Below are 7,504 nucleotides of genomic sequence, written 5' to 3'. Positions count from 1 at the left end.
TAGTGTTATGGGGCCTGTCAGGCCCTCACTGCCACTGGCCACCTTGGTACGCTGCAGTATGGAGCTGGCACTGTAATGAGCAGAGCTTTCCGGCAGTCACCAAGAACAAGTGCAATATGGCCAGGCACTGCAGGGAGAACATCAAAAGCAAGTAGCAGGACCTAAGCAATGATAGTAGGAAAGTATAAAAACAGGCTGTCTGTAAGTTTCCCTTCACCCATGTTCCCCAACACAGCCAGATCATAAGACAACTACCCTATTTTTCCTGCTCCGTTCTCCAAGCCTGAAATTGAAATGGGAAACACGTGGAACCTAGCAAATCAGAGAGCCCCTGCCTGTCCATGATATTCTAACCTCAGTGACTCCCTCCACTCCCTGGGCAAAAGTCCTGATTGATATAGTCATGCCAAAGGTAGATTGTAATACCAGACGATGGGTCTGTACCTATGGATCTATATAGATAATATTCAAGAGATCCAGCTATCCCACCAATAAGTTTGAGACCTGATGTATGCAGCACATGCATGTGTCCATCACAGTTGATGCACTGATTTATCTATTGGTTTTCCTTTAGCACATGCATTTGTCAAGCAGAACTGCCTTCTGCCCAGGAGCTCCAGTGCAGAGAGAGCCAACTACATGACTCTCAAAGTAAAGAGCTCTCTTTAAATTGACAGCCAAAATCTGAATGCATACCTATATTTAGAAAATGGGCATTATGCAAAGAGTCAGGTGACTGGCTGGCAGAATGTCCAGCAGTTTGAGTATTCAGTAGAACTGCTCAAGTCGGGACTTGTGGCCAGTGTACCCTCCCTCAAATCATTTTCCTACAAATTTCCCCCTTTCATATATACAAATACCTTTCCTGCTTATGGGCCCGATCCTGCAACCCCTTCTCATGCAACTTGCCCTTACCCACCAGAGTATTCACTGACACTACTCACCTGCATAAGATTTTGCAGGACTGAGCCTTTTTGGGGTTTTATTTTTTTAAACTTCCCCTCCCACGTAAAGCTTGAGAATTCTTGGAACCTGTTTGATCCTGGAGTCTGTAGCTGCCATTGGGAAAATGGCCCTTAGTGCATAGCCAGAAGACAACTGGAATCTACAAAAAGGCATCCCAGCACCTCAGCTACAGGCTGCCATTAGTGTTCCCACTCCAAAAGGATTGCTCACAACAGGGTGAGGTATATGGAAATAAGCTTGATCCTCAGCTGGTGTAATACAGCCTAGCTCTACTTTGAGGTTTTGAGTCTGAGCCCTGGAGGCTTCAGTGCAGCTACACTGATTTTACCCCAGGTGAGAATCTGAACCAAACACATCACACACTTTACTCTGCTTTGGGAGAACCAGCATCTCTTTCCATTTGCCCAGAGATGGCTGCCAGCAACTGAGTTGTCAGATTTCTCCCCTGTAGATTTCAGCTGTTGCTGTAAGGCCACTGGGGCTTGGCAGGCCTTAGGGCTTCTGAACGATTTTTAAAACTAAACAACATTGTTTTTTTCTTTTTAGAGGAACATTTTTCAAGACTCCTTATCACTGAAGTGAATTTTTTTAATTCTTTGATTCAATACACAAAACTGTAACAAGGAGTATTTCCTAAAAGCAACAACATGCTTTGCAAAGCGCTGTGAACCCCTTCCTTGCACTTCTCAGGCAGTTGCTGAGTGATTCACTTGCTGTGTATCTGGAACCAAACCCATACCTTGTCATGTATTGGGGTAAGACCTATATTATATAATGAATGGACAGACTTCCTCTCAGATTCAAACAGTTCTCTTATATAAGGGGGCTCTGACCTGTGTTGGGGGCCCTTAAATCAATGTAATATAGATGATAAAACTAAAAGAATATTACCACTATTGGCTGGGCTTTAGCATTCTTTTAGTGTAATAGCACCTCCTTACAGGGTACTGGACATATATGTACAATGTAGTAGATGTGTTAAGGTGTAATTTAACTCAAGTTTTAAGCATTCAGATGTAATTAAAGTATTTACATGAAATCTGGCATGATTTTTAGTCTTTTTTTCTTTCCTTTTCATTTTTCAAGAAAAATGGCTGAGCACATATACACAATGCATGCTGAATCAGCATGTTCCAAGCACTGTACTAGACACTGAATACTTGACCAGAAACACTTCCTCACCATGAGAAAAAATATTAACAGGTTGGTATGGACAAAATCGACAAGATTGGACTTGCAGAGTTTCTGCTGTACGCTTTTCTCTGGGGGAGAGCAAACAGTGGGGTTAGACATCCCACATTGCAGATCACAAGGATGCATGATCAAGGAGTGTAGAAGCCAGGGCTTCTGTGGTTGGAGCTGTGTGCTCTGGCAGCCCAGCTTCTCAACAAGCCACATTCTCACTGACATCCCCACTCATACCAACAATAAATCCCTCTGAGATTTTTTTTTTTGCAAAGTGGGGATGAATACTGCTTCAAGAAGCACTGAGAGTGCCTTGCTGATATACACTAGACTGTCTACCAGGGTTGCAGAGACCATAGGAATTGTAGAAAATTGATAAGAGAAGCAAAAGGACACAAGGCAAAATCTACAGCCAGCAGAGTTAAGGACAACAAGGAGGGTTTTTTAACTATATTAGTAACAAAATGAATCTTAATATATTTGTCTATTACTAGATGGAAATGATAGAATTATCAATAACAACATAGACAAGGCAGAAGTGTTTAATAAATATTTCTGTTCTGTATTTGGGGAAAAAACAGATTGTCATGTCATCTGATGATGACATTTTTTCCATTCCTGTAGTATCTCATGGGGATATTAAACAGCAGCTACTAAAGTTAAATATTTTTAAAATCAGCAAGTCCAGCTAACTTTCATCCAAGAGTTTTAAAGAATGCTGGCTGAGGAGCTTGTTGGACTGCTAATGTTGATTTTCAATAAGTCTTCAAACACTGGTGAAGTTCCAGAAGACTGGAAGAAAGCAAATGTTTTGCTAATATTTAAAAAGGGTAAATAGGGTTGTCAAGGTTCCCTCCCCACTCTGAACTTTAGGGTACAGATGTGGGGACCTGCATGAAAGATTCCCTAAGCTTATTTACCAGCTTAGGTTAACAGTAAGCTACCACCACCAAGCGTGTTTCAAATCTTAGGGGAGAGCCACTTGGAACTCAGCCTTTCCCCAAATATTTCCCAAGTCCCTAATGCCCCCTTTCCTGGGCAGATTTGAGACTAATTCCTCCCCTCCCCCCCAAGTCCTTACACCCCTTTTTCTGGGTTGGCTTGAGAGTATACCCTCACCAATTAGTCCTGGTGAACACAGATCCAAAACCCTGGGATCTTAAAACAGTGAAAAATCAATCAGGTTCTTAAAAGGAGAATTTTAATTAAAGAAAAAGGTAAAAATCATCTCTGTAAAATCAGGATGGAAAATAACTTTACAGGGTAATCAGATTCAAAGAGCCCAGAAGAACCCCCTCTAGACTTAGGTTCAAAGTTACAGCCAAACAGGGATAAACCTCCCTCTAGCAAAGGAACATTTACAAGTTGAGAAAACAAAGATAAAACTAACACACCTTGCCCGGCTGTTACTTACAAGTTTGAAATATGAGAGACTTGTTCAGAAAGATTTGGAGAACATGGATTGATGTCCGGTCCGTCTTAGTCCCAAGAGTGAACACCACCAAAACAAAGAGAAAAAACAAAAGCCTCCCCCCGCCCAAGATTTGAAAGTATCTTGTCCCCTTAATGGGTCAGGTGTCAGCCAGGTTACCTGAGCTTCTTAACCCTTTACAGGTAAAAGGATTTTGGTGCCTCTGGCCAGGAGGAATTTTATAGAATTGTATATAGGAGGGTTGTTACCCTTCCCTTTATAGTTATGACAAGGGTGACCTGGGTAATTATAGGCCTATCAATCTGACATCAATCCCAGGCAAGACAATGGAGTGGCTGTCAGAGGACTCAATTAACTAAGAAATGAAGGTACTATAATTAATGCCAATAAACATGGGTTTACGGAAAGTGGAGCCTGTTTAAGACTGACATATTTTTGACAAGATTACAAGTTTGGTTGATAAAGGTAATAGTATTGATGTAATAGACTTCTGTAAGCCATTTGGCTTGGTACAGCATGATGTTTTGATAAAAAAAAATCAAAATGATATCAAATTGACACGGTACACATTAAATAGATTAAAAGCTGGTTGACTGAGAGGTCTCAAAATGTAAATGTAAATTGGAATTATCTTTGAGTGGGTGTGTTTCGAATGGGGTCCTGCAGGGATTGGTTCTTGGCACTACACTATTTAACATTTTTATTTAACACGTTATGACCTGGAAGAAAACATAAACTAACTGATAATGTTTGCAGATAACACAAACCTTGGGGGGGGAGTGGTTACATAATGAAAAGGACAGGTCACTGATGCATAGTCAGCTGATTCTCTTGGTAAGCATAGCGCAAGAAAACAATATGTGGTTTAATATGGCTGAATATAAATGTGTACATCTAGGACAGATATTCTCAAACCGTGGATCAGGACCTTGTTTTAATGGGGTCGCCAGGGCTGGCATTAGACTTGCTGGGGCTGGGGCTGAAGTCCAAGCCCCACTGCCCAGGGGCAAAGCCCAGGCCCAACAGCTTCAGCCCTGGGTGGTGGGGCTCAGGTTACAGGCCCCCTGCCTGGGGCTGAAGCCCTTGGGCTTTGACTTTGGCCTTAGTTTCCCTGCCTGGGGCAGCCGGGCTCAGGCTTTAGCTTGGCCCCCTAAACTGGGCAGTGGGGCTTGGGCAGGCTCAGGCTTCAGCCCCCACTCCTGGGACTGTGGAGTAATTTTTGTTGTCAGAAGGGGGTCGCAGTGCAATGCAGTCTGAGAACCCCTGATCTAGGTACAATAAATGTAGGCCATACTTACAGGATGGTGGACTCTATCCTGGCATGCAGTGACTCTGAAAAAGATTTGGGGGTTGTGGTGGAGAATCAGCTGAATATGTTCTCCCAGTGCAATGCTGTGACTAAAAGGACTAATGCAATCATTGGGTCCACTCACTGCTGATGGCGCCTCCTCCTGGCCATCCTGGGGAGTAGGTCTGGCCAGGCATTGTGCCCTCCTCCCATGGTGTCTCTCCCAGTGTTCTCACACCATCTGCCCCTCAGAGAGCTCCCTCTTCATGACTTGGCCCTACGGTCAGGTCACCATATGTATTGCCCTTTGCAGGTGTGGGGAGTAACAAAGTCTTTCCAGAACAAATTGTTCCAATGTGACGTTCCCCTCTGGTGTTATCCAGACCAGTGATCTGCTAGGTCACTCCAATCCTTGACTCTGGGAGCCAGACTTACCCTGCTCTGCTGTGAGAACAGCAGCACATATACTAAAATTGGAGCAACATAGAGAAGATTAGCATAGCCCCTGTGCAAGGATGACACACAAATTCATGAAGCGTTCCATATTTTTTTGCGGGGAAGGACAGTTCAGGTTTGAGCATAGGCCTGCTAAACCCAGGGTTGTGAGTTCAATCCTCAAGGGGACCATTTAGGGATCTGGGGCAAAAATCTGTCTGAGTTTGGTCCTGGTTTGAGGAGGGGGTTGGACTGGATGACCGCCTCAGGTCCCTTCCAACCCTGATATTCTATGAACACCTGCTCCTGGACTGTCCACACACACAGCCTCTAGCATGTAAGCTTCTCCCAGCTACTTGCAACCAAATTACACGAGCCAATATCTCCAGTCCCAGACACAACCCTAGGAACCTCCATCTTGCAGTGTCCAGTTATGCCCCCTGGGCACTGCAAACTTATATAAGTTAATCAATTAACAAAGAAATTGATATATAACAAGCTTGTTATCCCAAGGGGAGCCTCTGACATGCTTCAAACCAAATGCACTACTTCAGGTAGAGTAAACAAATTAACTATAAAGATAGATTATAAATCAAAGAACAAGAAGTCAGATTTTATTAAATGAAATAAAACCAAAACACATTCTAAGCTGATCTTCACACTTTCAGTGCCCTTACAAACTTAGATGCTTTTCACCACTGGTTGCTCTTCAGCCAAGCTCTCCCCTTTGATCAGCACTCCAGTTGCTTGGTGTGGTTTGTGTAGATATAGGTGGAAGAGAGAAAGAGAGAGCGTGTCAAATGTCTCTCTCTTTTATCATATCCTTTCTTCCCTCTTGGCTTTGCCCCCTGTCAGGTGAGCATTACTGAGTTTCTCCAAGCAAGGTTGAGCAATTCCCCTGGTGTTGCCTCATGCAGGTGAGTCATTGCATTGCAACTCCCTTGCTGGACAATGGCTGTTGATGGGTTGTTTGACACCCCGCCGTGGTGGTTGGTTTCCTTGCTGTTGCCTCTGGGAAGCTAATATTTGGCTGATTCCCCCAACTTACAGCATGTTTTAGTGACAACCATACAACACAATTCTCATAACTTCATATGCATTAATGAGATATAGATAGAGAAATGACTTTCAGCAGATCATAACCTTTGCCCTGATACCTTACAAGGCATGTTTTATACATAAGATCATGATTATATGAAAGTGAGGAATATGGGGGTGATAGCACACTCCCCCAAGGTATAGAATGTCACATCCAGGCAGCCCACTATCCTCTGCCTGGTCAGTGCCACATTCCCAGTGGCTGGTAGGGGAACCCAGGCCCACTCTCTTCTCTGGATTCCTGCTCACGGGCCCTTTAATCAGCAGCCAACATCTGCACTCCTATTCTTTGCTGCTTTTCCCCTAAGCCACTTCCCCTGCTCTGGGTTCACAAGCCTCCCAACCCCCTTTACAGGAAATAACCATGACCTATCCTCTACACACCTAAACACTCCTCCCAGAGAGTGACTGCAGCCTGCTTCCCAGCAACCCCCAGCTCCTGGGCTTTACACAGGCCCCTCCTATTTCTGTCCAGCTAAGCCTGCTTCTAATTAGTGGCTCCTCCTAGCCAAAATCTCTCCCCTGCTCACTGCTTAATTGGTTGATGGACCCACCTGGCCTAATTCAACTCTCTTACAAGGTGAATCTCAAGTAGGAGTAAAGAGGTGATTTGGCACTGGTGTGACCGCTGCTGGAATACTGTGTCCAGTTCTGGTGCCTACAATTCAAGAAGGGTGTTGGTAACTTGGAGAGCGTTCAGAGAAGATTCAGAAGAATGACTAAAGGCAGACATGACAAGTCTCACTCACTGGGTGTGAGACTCACTCGTTAGCACGCTATCTTACTCTCACACATATTCCTAAACTTATCTCACTCATTTTGAGTAAATATACAGAGATTTAAAATACTTTTACTCAGGGGCTGAAAGAGACAACAATACACCTGGGGCTTCAGGCATAGGGCTTGGATATTGGAAAGCTGCTTTCTAAGCTAGTGTACTGTGGTAACCATGGAGACTACAGGCCCAAGAGAGGAGGCTATCTGGAGGTGAGGTATGGTTGTGTGTGTGAATACTTGATGGTCAAAAAAATGAGTTGGCCCAAAAAACGAGCAAGACTTGATTGAAAGATTGCAGGTTCTGCAAAATCCAGTTCAAAATT

The 7,504-nt window shown here is 43.9% G+C and overlaps 1 non-coding gene across 1 annotated transcript; it reads left to right on the top strand.

Annotated features, from left to right (window-relative positions):
- The first annotated feature begins 5,317 nt into the window (after nucleotides 1-5,317).
- LOC123375226 lies at nucleotides 5,318-5,421 on the top strand. Its single transcript, XR_006581348.1, has one exon. It is a non-coding gene; the product is annotated as a U6 spliceosomal RNA (small nuclear RNA).
- The last annotated feature ends 2,083 nt before the right edge of the window (nucleotides 5,422-7,504 follow it).

Source organism: Mauremys mutica, chromosome 7 (assembly GCF_020497125.1).
Source record: "Mauremys mutica isolate MM-2020 ecotype Southern chromosome 7, ASM2049712v1, whole genome shotgun sequence".
NCBI lineage: Eukaryota > Metazoa > Chordata > Testudines > Geoemydidae > Mauremys > Mauremys mutica.
Note: the sequence above shows the minus strand (reverse complement) of the source record. Positions and strands in the feature narration are given on the sequence as shown.